Source organism: Anguilla anguilla, chromosome 19 (assembly GCF_013347855.1).
Source record: "Anguilla anguilla isolate fAngAng1 chromosome 19, fAngAng1.pri, whole genome shotgun sequence".
NCBI classification, from domain to species: domain Eukaryota; kingdom Metazoa; phylum Chordata; class Actinopteri; order Anguilliformes; family Anguillidae; genus Anguilla; species Anguilla anguilla.
The window spans coordinates 6665102-6677131 of NC_049219.1; the positions used below are offsets into that span (position 1 = coordinate 6665102).

At 50.2% G+C, this 12030-nt stretch overlaps 1 protein-coding gene across 1 annotated transcript in view; it reads right to left on the minus strand.

Moving 5' to 3' along the window:
• Positions 1-12030, minus strand: part of LOC118219222 (cadherin EGF LAG seven-pass G-type receptor 1-like) — a 62404-nt gene that overhangs the window by 44524 nt on the left and 5850 nt on the right. The window lies entirely within an intron of this gene.

Consider the following 12030-nt stretch of genomic DNA (forward strand, 5'->3'; position numbering starts at 1 on the left):
GGCTCCTTGAAAGCTGATAGGCCGTGTTCTACATACAGAGCCTGCCAGCGTGAGGCCAAAGGCCAATCAGACGCTGTCAGATAAGGTGTGTTCACCAGCACACACAGCCTGCATGGTATCCGAGACCAGTCGAGGTAATGCACCGAGCTGCAGCCACCATACAAAGACAGGGAGACATGACATGCACGGGTCAGCAGGAACAAGAGACGAGACACAATGCATTAGAACAGCACCACCAAAAACTAGAATCAAGCACAGCATTCTATGGTCACCAGGAACTCTAGTAGGGTCGGTGAAATCTCGGCGATTCAACTCGATTGCGGTGATGTTGACTTAAGGCTTCTCAGCCTGTACAACCATTGGTTCTGTACTCATTCAGAGTAGTACACTGCATAGTACCTACTTTATGCCACATTTCCTGATGCGGTGGGAACTGACGGATAAAGTCACCTCATTTTCTTATATTCATATGTTGTCAAGTTTATCGCAGTGGCAATATTGCAGCTCGAGTCATTTCCATCGCATTTACATTTTTGAAAATTCTCTCACGCTTCGGAAAACCGGTCTTCCGATTCGGGATAAATAGGGGGTGTCCTTCATTCACCCTTTTCTGCTTGGGGGGGGGGCATGGTGGCTGTTTTGGGTCTGTTTCCCCCCCTTTGAGTGACAGGGCATGCTCTCACGTGAACGCAGCACAAAGTAATTAAGGAACAAAGTGGTCAGGCTTCCCCTCTGTCACACAATACCCACAGCGAGGTTCGGGCACCTCGCGGGCCGTCTGCAGCAGCGTAAGGACTTCAGGCGTGCCTCGAACCAACAGCTGTCAGCAACACGGCGGCCATTTTGATGTCCATGCATATATTTAAGAGGAGTAGTCTGACAAGCATCATAGCTGTTGCTGAACACCCATCTAATCACTCTAAGGTAAGCACTCTAAGTTTGTCTTCAGCGAGATGCTGCGACACAGTATGAATTTAACAAAGAGGTCAAAGTTGTAAAATAAGTGAAATATGCAGAAGCTTTCCGGGTCTTTTGTTCATAATTAATTACTCATTTCAATAGCGAGGGATTAACTGACTTCAGTCCAGTCCACTGGCAGTAGCAGGCGTGTTCACTCACCCGTACAGCCCTCCCACTTTTTACATTAATGTGCGTACGCACCCCCCCCCCCCCCCCACGCCTCCCTGCGACCCTAATCCTCCCCAGCCAATCAAATCAAACCGGCCGCCGCAAGGAACCGGTTCACCGAGTGCTTCCGTCCAATAAAATCACATCTATCACAAGCCACCACTTCGCTAAGCACTTAGGCAAAAAAATAACAATAATGACCTGCTTGCACCCTGCCTAAGAAAGGGAGTCATCATTAACCGTTTGGGGGCCGAGGGCATTAGTCAGGCTTTTAGAGGAGCGGACAGACTCGGGAGACGTATCGCCGCTCACAGAGCACTAAAAGGCACTGAGACTTTCCACTTTCCACCCCCAGTCAGCCGTTTGACAGACGATCCCTTTTCTCTCCGAGCCTGGTCAGCGTCCCGCCCGCGGCCTTAAATCATTGGCCCCGTCGAGATTGAGGCGCGAGCGCTTGTTAAGCATCCTTTGTGCGGCACGACAGTTTAACACTCATCCTGCGTGGAGCGCAAGACTGAGGGCTGCGGGACAGGGCCTGGCTTTCGCTCACAGGAGACAGCACCAGAGTAAGGGTGCCTTCATTCTAGAGAAAAGACCAAGACCAAAAAAAATTAAACCATGTAAATAAAACAAAACATGGCAGAAGATTGGTCCATTAAAGTTTCTCTGAACGCACAAGGGCCAAAAGAAGAAACTAGAAACACAGAAGCAGAATACCAGTCAGCTGTGCGAGTTCATGCTCAGCCTAAGCTGTGCTGCATGTAAATTCAGCCTAAGCTGTGCTGCATGGAAGTTCAGCCTCAGCTGTGCTGCTGGTAGGTTCAGCCCCCCTGGATTTTGGAGACAAAAGGAAGCTCCGACCGGGGCAGGACCTCTCCGCACACCCCTCCTGCAGTCACCGCCTCCTTCCAGTGACACTGCACCCCATGCATACTCGCAGCACAGCGGTTACACTGCATCTGAAGCTATGGCACAGCGAGCACACCGTTAACACAGAGAGGGCGTCACCGGGACATAAGCACGACAGTCATCTGCAAATAACTCAACACCACTCCCGTTTTCTTATAACTGCCGACAGCAAAAAATAAAACCAACAGATTACCATCGCCTTTGTCAGACTTTCCTGTTATTTATTGTGCTATTTAAGTTTATATTAAAGCCGAAACGTGTTTAAAAAAGAGATAGGTGAGGCGGTAATCCCTGCAGTGTGTTGTTACTGAAGGAAACTGAGCCAGCTGATCCCTAGCTTTCAACTGACGATTCAAATTTTTGAATGACAACAAAGCCAGCCAATAAATAGAAGCGCGAGACCCCGCCCCCCCCCCCCCCCAGTCCTGTTTTCAGTGGAAATGAACCTGAAGGCTCAGCTCCAGCTCTGTCTCCAGAACGCCTCGCACGTCAGGTCAAACTGACACCACAGCTGTGTGTGCCAGCCTTAAGTGCTGTAAAACAGATCGTTTCAGTAATAAAATCTGTAAAGTGAGTATTCTATCACTCCCCGTTGCTAACCCGCCACTGCTGCTTACGTTTAGTCGTGTTTCAAACCTAAAACTCCCCGTCGTTCACGCCGTTCCCATAAAACTTGATAAGAGTCCATTAGCGGGACCGTGTTTGGACTACAAATCCCAGGCCTACAGGTCCAGATGCATTCTTCTGCCAGACAGCTCCCGAAGAATTCCACTTATGACATATCACCCTGGTTGGCTTGGAGACATCCCACAGCTGTAAACGTGGGGGGTGGGGGGGGGGGGGGTGGGGGATTAGCACTCTAGGCCCACATGTTTTACTGTACGTAAACCGTGAATTAAAATAACGTTCGGTCAGAACGTTGTCATAACACCCACACCCAGCATGATGGGGTGTCTCTCGCTGTGTGTGATTTTTGACTGACAGACTGAGGCATCCTGTGTGATTTAACAGAGGAAAAAGTTCCATAATCTCAGCAATAATGGGACCCCTCCGCCCCCCACACCCCACACCCCACACCCCCCACCCCCATCCTGTTTCCAGTGTGTGGATAGGCCCCACAACTTGGTATCTCTTAAAAGGATAGGTCATTTTCTGTGTTTAAAAAAAAATATTATTTCAGTTTTGCTGTATGTTATCAATCTGTCGAGACACCCTGAATTGCACATAAAAAGAAGCTATTTTAGAGATTTTGTTTTACAATGGCTGGTATAGGGGAACGAAGAGGTTTGTGGTCAAATGCAAGAAAATACACTTCAAGGAACTCCAAGGCCACTTGTAGATAGACATTATGTTTTCAGAGACTGCATATATGAACACATTAATTGTTTAGAATTTAGTCACAATTGTATGAAAAACATAAATATCACTTTTATATCATACTGGTTGAACTGAATAAATCTCACAGTAACTGCAACTACATTATAGCAAAGTGCTTCCTTAAGCACAGTCAAAATAATACTAAAGCATAATTATTTAAGGAAAAATGGGATCATATACATACAGTACATACAAGATCTAAGGGCATAATGTCTCTGTAAAAAAAAAAAAAAAAGAGTAAAAAGAGCGAGAGAGAGACTAAAACAAACAGTGGGACGATCCAGCTGGCAGGAGGAAATGATGAAATTAAGCTTGTCAGAGTCGATCACGGAGCGCCTCACAGACTAGATAAGACAGTGACGAATCTGTTTTCACACGCACGGATTCCGTACCCACCACAAACCGACACGAGCGAACGACGGATTCTACGGCAACGTTGCAGCGTGAGTGGCAATTTAGCGCATGAAAGCGCGTATAACTGGCCTAACGGTAACGCGGAAAAACGATGAAAGCGCTGCTGTAAAACTGTCACGACTGCAGCGGCCGTTCCGCAGCGCGGGGCAAGAGGCAGGCGCCTAACTGTGACACATCAGGATTCTAGAACAGTCCGAGCAAGCCTGGATTACTGAGTTAGCTGGATAACTGCACTGAGTAAAACCTGGAACTCTCCCAAATCTGGAACACGGACTGCATTAAAGAAGAGCTGTTCCGGGTTTTACTCTGTGCAGTTATCCAGCTAACTCAGTAACCCTGCTTCCTGATACAGGCTCCTGTCCCCACTCCTTTTCTGGACTTGAGGATTCTGGGTAAAAAAACGAACCTCCCTGATTTTCCTCCTTCTCCGCACCTGCATTTCCGCCGGCCCTCCTCCACACCCGAAGGACCGGCTCCGCCCGCTAGTGACTCCCAGGATTTTTCATAAAGCCAAGCATCTCTCCTGACCGCCGTTTCTGTCCGTCAAATGCGCGCGGTGCATCCACCCATAGCCCCCCCCCCCCCCCCTTCCCCACACTCCTCCTCCCCCCCCCCCCCCCAACACTGACAGGAGTCCAGCATTCCCCGGTCGCAGATGAAGGCAGCCCATTGTTTTGAGCGCCTTCTCGGGGCGGTGGGCCGCCGTTGCCGACGGTAACCAGGTGTTGAGGTCAGCCCGGCCGGCGGGGGAGGGGGGAGGGGGGAGGGGGGCGGCTTTGATCTCGGGAGACTACGCGAGTGCGGCGCCTCGGGGGGGGGGGGGGAGAGTCACCTGATCACCTGCGCGGATATTACTCGGCTCCCGTCGCCCGGGGCAACCCGCTCTTAAGACACCGCCCTTAAAAGCCCTTAAAAGCCCTCGGCGCGTCGACGGGGTCACGACCCTTTCGCACGTGCCCAGTGCGCAAACATTTATACAGTTCTGCTATCATGGCGGAGTGAACAGAACCAAAGAACAGTGACATTATGAAAGAACCTTTTGGTTCCACTATTGGTGGATTATTTCCTAATGTGCTACTATGTACAATTAACTCAGAGAAACACATAGCAAGGTCTCTCTTTGTGAGCCTGAGTGGTTGAAAAACAAGAGCTCCTAATATCGAGTAAACATGTACTGGAGCACTATAAAATGTCACACTACTGACCCAGTCAGTCATCAAAATGAGTGCAAATGACTGACAGAGCCCAGGGTCCACGCACAGCAGCGGACCAGCTGAGCTGACCGGGCCTCTTCCACAGGGGGACGCACCAGGGAGACGCTACAGTCACCCCACAGAGGCGCGGTCGCGATTTTGGACCGGGGGCACCCCCCCTGCACGGGACGGCCCTGCCTAGCGTTAGCCTTACTGGGCTTCCGGGGCCCCTCCGCGGAGCAGGGGTCAGCATTCCCTCCAAACGGCGATTTGTTTACCCCCCCCCCCCATTTAACCCTTGGGGGGCGCCGGTCGCCTCAGGTACGAGGCGAATGCCGAAAGCAGGTGGGGCTCAGCCTCCGGACCGGCTGCACGCACACACACCTGGCCCCGCCCACCGAGTGAAAAAAAAGGGGAGGCGGAGTCCGGTCACGTGATCGCCAGTTGTCACCTCCACCTCTCACAGATTGCATCGAGCATTGCTATGCGGCACCTCAGGGATATGGGAAGGTGTGGAACACAAACCAGGTCTTCCAAATTCTCTGGCAGACCGCAGGCTATTCTGTGTCACCTGCCTGTCTGTGCTGCGAAGACACTTCCTCCCGTTGAATACAATTCAGAATTAAATTCAGCAGCACTTCAGTCCAGTTAGCTCTGACAGTGCAAGAAAGAACGCTCTTGACATTAAGCCATGGCAAAAAAAAAAAAAAAACTTGGGCTCTTGAGATTGAGAGAAGTAGACCGAGTGCCTTGATCTGGATTCTATTTACCTGCTTTTTAAGAGTGATTTTTGGTCATCCCACCAAACTCAGTTTACAGTGCTAACTCTGTACCACCGTGCACTCCACCATACCTATTACATGCACTTGAAACTCCTCCTGGAGAAATGCCAGATTTTAAGAGTAGGTCTTCAGGAATGTTCTTTTTTTTTACCCCAAAATTCTAAGCCAGTACTCTAGAACTACAGTGCTTTCACTTACCAGTAGTGATTGTTACATCAGCATTAAAATGTCCAGCTAAGAACATTCTAATCACATATATGATCTTATAACTTAACCCTTTCAAGAGTATGTTTTTTTGGAATGCATGTTTTTTCTCCAAAATCCTAAGGCAGTGTTCCAGACCTCAATTGCATTCAATTACCGGTATTCATTGTTACATCAGCATTAGAATATTCAGCTAACACCATTCTAATCACATACTTTGTGACCTCACACTTTAAAGGGTTAAACACCTGGTGATATCCGAGACACTCAGACTGCCACTCCCGGTGGGAATTTCCCCCCTCTAAAGCTAAGAGCGTATCTCTCTCCCTCCAGGTCCGTATCTGGTTCCTCAGCGCCAACTTCCTCCTTTGGTCTCTTAATTAAATTTACACACTCGGGGGTCGGCCTTGTGTTTTTTTTTTATGGTTCCGACAGAAATATAACGACCGCTTTCCCCAAACTGCCAGACTACAAAGCTGCTTAAGATCTAAGCCCCTGAATAAGTATCGTTTTGTGTGTGCTTGCACCAATTACAGAAGCAAAATAAATAAGCTCGTTTAGGAAATTTCGAAGAATAACAGATACACAGTTTTGTCCAGTTCTTGAAGGTTTAAGAGGACACGCGAAACACAAAATCGTAACAAAGTTGCTTCGCCGTGAATGAACACTTGCAGGTACGCGCCTGCTTTGAAATGGAGCGTGGGTAAAATTGGCGTCAGAGGTCACGGCAGGCGTCAGACTTCGATATTGGATGAGTCACGTGTCACCTCAGGGCTATTTCTGCCGGCTGTCTGTTTTTAAACCCAGTCATACTGCAATTCGCCCCTCCCTCTTATGGGGGTTTTTTTTTTCTTTTTTCATTCCACATTCACACTTGTGTGCACAAACGTTAACAGACACAGTATTACTCAGGAAGAGGGAGCGCTGTAGGCGGTAAGCTACACCGTGATAAACGGCAACGTGTAGCCCGTTCGATAATCGAGTCTGCTTGCCTGAACTGGTTTGGCTGTTTGGGGGGGGGATTCAGCAATGTAGCCTATCCTGCGTTAGCGAGGTTAATACTTTTGCCAAACTTCGGTTCTTCTGCTTCCACACGCTCGCAGCTCTTGTAACTCCAAATAGAGCGTGAAAGAGAGAGCGCACGGTGTAATGACACAGTGAAACTACCGAAGCTCGCTAATGTTCTCACGTACAACCCCCCGATCGCGCAAAGGCAACTACGCAGCGTCAAATACAAGGAAGAAACCGAGACCCTCTTTAATTTAACCTCTCCGGCTGCGCGTTTGAAACTGCCGTAGGAAGAAGAAAAAAAATTCCTCCACACGCTCACGTTACGCCTGCCTGTTTTCTTCTTTGAATGTACACAAGGTTTTTTTTGGTTCCCTTGGCAACCCCTTTTTTTTTTTTGTCATTCGGAACGAGCCAATCGTCGGAGAGCTGAGCGCTAAGCCGTCAGTTTATCAGTAACCAGGGCAAACAATGGCTGGAACCCAACACCTCCCTCAGCTCAACGCCATGGAGAGAGGGAGGGAGAGAGAGAGAAAGAGAGCAAAGGAGAAGGTACAAGCCAGAGAGAGAGAGAGTGGTTAGACCTTTGGATTATGAGCGTTCTAGGGCCCTAAGCCAAGGCTGAACTTAATAAGACCCTCAAGCAGTATGAACTACGGTGTCGAACCACCACAGCACAGCACCAACTAGCACGTGGCATGAACAACACCGGTCCTCCACCAATCAACAAGCCAAGTTCTGACCATGACGTCATCAGATCACTTTTGTTTTAAAACTCACTGGCGTGTCCCAGACTCAACACGTCAAATTGATTCAACACGTACCTTCAGGATATCACCTGACAGAAGATGACTGAAAAAAATCGCACAGACTATACCAACGTTAACTTACCCATTTTAACCATCAGAAACATTGCTTTCAAAATGACAGACGTAAAAATCTTTTCTTTGGGCTTGCATATAGGCGTCACAGAGTGAGGTTTCATGGCGACCCCATTTTTAACCGACATTGCCGGTTCCTAGAACTGAACTTAATGGGATTTTGCCATCACGTAGCCTAATTACAGGATATTATGTTAACATGCAGCTAATTACAGCGATATCGCGTTACTTGCATCTCACTGGCTGTGAGCCTGAGGCCTTTCGATACGGACAGGCGGACCAGTCACGCCTCATGAGCTGAAACTCCAATCACCATGATGCACTTGGTCGCAGAACGCATTCTCGCCCTGCCCGCGCCGAGCGGCTTTAACGCTCCGCTTTATTAACATTCTCGCCGTTGATCTCGTGTAATCTCACACTTTCTCTGCCCCCGATACTCAGACAAAGGCCTTTTGTACGCACGGGGGAGAGAGAGGGGGAGAGGGAGAGAGAGGACGGAGAGGGCTTTATGTGTGTCGCGTTACATGGCAACAGGTTCCCCCCCCACCCACCCACCGACCACCCCCCCCCCAATCCGATCCCCGTGAGTCACCCCCCCTCCAAACCCACGGCCGGTGACTCGCGCAGTCTCTCCAGTCCGGCGAACGGGTCGGAGCGGAAGGTTCTGGAGCCGCCTCTGAAGGAACAGGCGTCCAGTAAGTCACGGAACGTTCCGGATCTGACCGGAGACAGCGCATTGACAGGTTCTCACGCACCAGGCCGCTACATTCGTGTCTTCGCGATTATGTTTTCTCCCCCCCCTTTTGGGTCTGACAAAGGTATCTGCGCTCACGGCGGCTGTCCATCATCGTGTGTGTGTGTAGGTGGGGGGGGGGGTGGACTGTCAATGTGTGTGTGTGTGTGTGTGTGTGTAGGTGAGGGGGGGTGGACTGTCCATGTGTGTGTGTGTGTGTGTGTGTAGGTGAGGGGGGGGTGGACTGTCCGTGTGTGTGTGTGTGTGTGTAGGTGAGGGGGGTGGACTGTCGGAGAAGAATGCGTTTAAGAACTCCCACTTTCTCCACGAGCGTCTACATCCTGGGCCCGGAGCGAACGCAGGACCCGAACACGAGCGAGCAGCTCCCCCTCTAATCCCGAACAAACCACCCCGGCCACGCTTCCGGGCGGGACCGGGCCCTCGGGACCCAAACAAAGACGGTATCGCCTTTCGCCCAACACCCATCCATCCACACACAATCTGCCACATCCCTCAGAGAAGGGACTTTACTGAACACGAAGAAGCTGAGAATCTCAAAGCAGAAAGGGAATGGCCGTCTGTGGGGCTCTGTGTACTTATGCGGGCAGCAGTGCGGCATAATGGGTAAGGAGTTGGTCTTGTAACCTGAAGGTCGCAGGTTCGATTCCTGGGTAAGGACACTGCCGTTGTGCCCTTGAGCAAGGCACTTATACTGAAGCAATGCAGGTTATGTCCGGCTGTATAAATGGATGCGATGGAAATGCTATGTAAAAAGTTGTGTAAGTGGCTCTGGATAAGAGCGTCTGCGAAATGCCTGTAATGTAATTTTCAATTCCATCAGAAACATTTCAATAACTGCAGAAAGAAATTCCAAAGGAAGATGCATCCCTTTAAGACTCCATCCCTTTAAGGCCGAGACTGCTCTCTGGTGAAGGCCCAGTGATGAACACGCAAAGCCATCCCCATCCCTTCACCTCCGGTCCAAAACCAACACCTCTACATTTCAACTCTCTCTGCAAGATCAAACACGCGCAAGACACATTTCCGACTTAAGAGAAGAAGCGTGTGTGCACGCAGGCGTGTGTGTGTATGCATGGGGGGGTCCACAGCCGTTATTTTAGTTCTTGATGTACAGTTGTATTTCGTTTTTCTTAGTTTAATTCTGAGGGACCATGTGCAATGTTAAACATAAATGTTGCCACTGAAAGTATCGTACCACATTTAGCTTAGCGCTAATCTTCACCTGCAGTCCCTTCTACGTATGCATCACGACCAGCCCTCCAGGCATAGAGGGACGACCCACAGGGGCTCCCTGCTCACGCGCAAAGCCTCCTCTTTCGGATCTTCGCTCGACCAAAAACCCCGTCATTCCGGCATACGAGCCCTCGCGGTCGTCTGAGAGAAAACTACAAAAAAAAGATTACGAGCCTTTCTTCCCCCCCCCCCCGAGGCCGGCGGTGGAATGGATTTCACGCTCGCAAAACGCCGTAATGCTACATTTTTGCTCGCAGGGTTTACACGGCGAAGAGCCGGATAACCTGAGCGCGACGCTCGAAGGCTAGCTTCAGCAGGAGAGACGCTAGCTAGCGAGCGTAGCTGAAGAGCTGCGGGCCCGGCTTAAAGTTTGGGGCGTCTGACCCAGACGGACAGCGTAACGTAAAAGTTGCTCCTACGGACTGCGGCCGGATATAGAGGGAGTCTCGGCTGGAACAGAGAGGTGAGGTTTCGTCGCCTCCCACACGGACTTTCAGGGATACAGCAGGGAAAGAAGAAGGGATACAGAGAGAGGGAGAGAGAGAGGGTGGGAGGGGGGGTAGAGAGAGAGAGAGAGAGAGAGGGAGGGAAGCAGATCTTGGGCCTGTAAGGTCTAGAGCGCAGGTGTCAAACTCCAGTCCTGGAGGGCCACAGTGTCAGCTGCTTTTTGGGGTGTTCTTGACAACCGTTTCATTTAAGTCATTGATTGGCTAAGAAACCCTCACACCATGTTCTTGAGGCCTTAATTAGCAGCTGATTGAAGGGAAACCACAAAAACCCGCAGACACTCCGGCCCCCTGGGATTTCAGTTTGCCACGCCTGGTCCAGAGATCCTTGCCTTGCTGGAGAAATGGATAAACGAACAACTTCTGGCCAAAACTGCACGGGTCCGATGGATGAACTCTGGCTGGTCTGGGTATGACATCATCACCCTTTATTCAGCTGTTTGCTGTATGCTGTCTTTTAATCAAGCCCAAAGCCAACTTCTGAGGAAGCCCTGAGCGGCTAATCCTTGCCTGGCACACACCTGGAGCAGTAATCCCGAGCAGGTGGGGACGCATGGGAGCGCGCTCGTGCTTCTGTGATGTCAGAGGTCAGAGGTCGTGCGGATCAACAACAGCAGATCCTTTGTTATGACATCGGGATCACAAAGGCTTCCCCTGGTGTCACTCAAAGTTATGCTAACACGCTAACATGCTTGCGTATGCTCGCTGCCAACCAGCACCACACACAAATACAAATGGGGGGGCCACCAGGGATTTTGGGCCCCATGAAAAATCTCACTTTGGGCCCCACCACATATATTTTGAGGGCCCCAGTTAGTCAGGTCCCTTGGAATCCCCCCTTACAGTACCCCCTGCCTCACAATCATATCGTTCCACATCATGTGCTTAAAAAGATGCAGCTTTTTGGCATGAGGGCAGAGCCAAGTGAAACACATAAATTATGTGGATATGGAAGCAATCAGACAAACCCAAACCAAGCGACACGGCACTGGACAAAGACTCTGTGTATTCCCTATTTGCCAGCAATCTCACTCGATACAAAACATGAGTAAAGCGTTCTCTGAAAAGGCAAGCTGGAATTAGCAACTGCACAAGTGAAGAGAAGAAGCTAAAACCATAGGGTATCTATAACCTCACACTTCCTCTCCCTCCCAAGGGTCTCTCTCCCTCGTTCCCTAACCCTCCCTCCCTCCCTCCCCCGTTCCCCGTAACCCCTGCGTAGACCCGTTTAAAAAATGACACGCATTTATGTCCAAGTCGAGAAACGACTACTCAAACAGTCTGCTGCTCGCAAGCTTTTAACTGCGGTCGCTAGTCAAACGACAGAGTTTGCATCTTGCTGATGGAGCCAGCTGAACGCGGGGATTAATGTATTTGTGTACGGGGTGACATAGCCCAGGAGGTAAGAGCGGTTGTCTGGCAGTCGGAGGGTTGCCGGTTCGATCCCCCGCCCTGGGGCGTGTCGAAGTGTCCTTGAGCAAGACACCTAACCCCTAATTGCTCCCAACGAGCTGATTGGTACCTTGCATGGCAGCCTTTCACCGTTGGTGTGTGAGTGTGTGTGTGTGAATGGGTGAATGAGAGGCATTAATTGTAAAGCGCCTTGGATAAAAGCGCTATATAAAATGCAGTCCATTCACC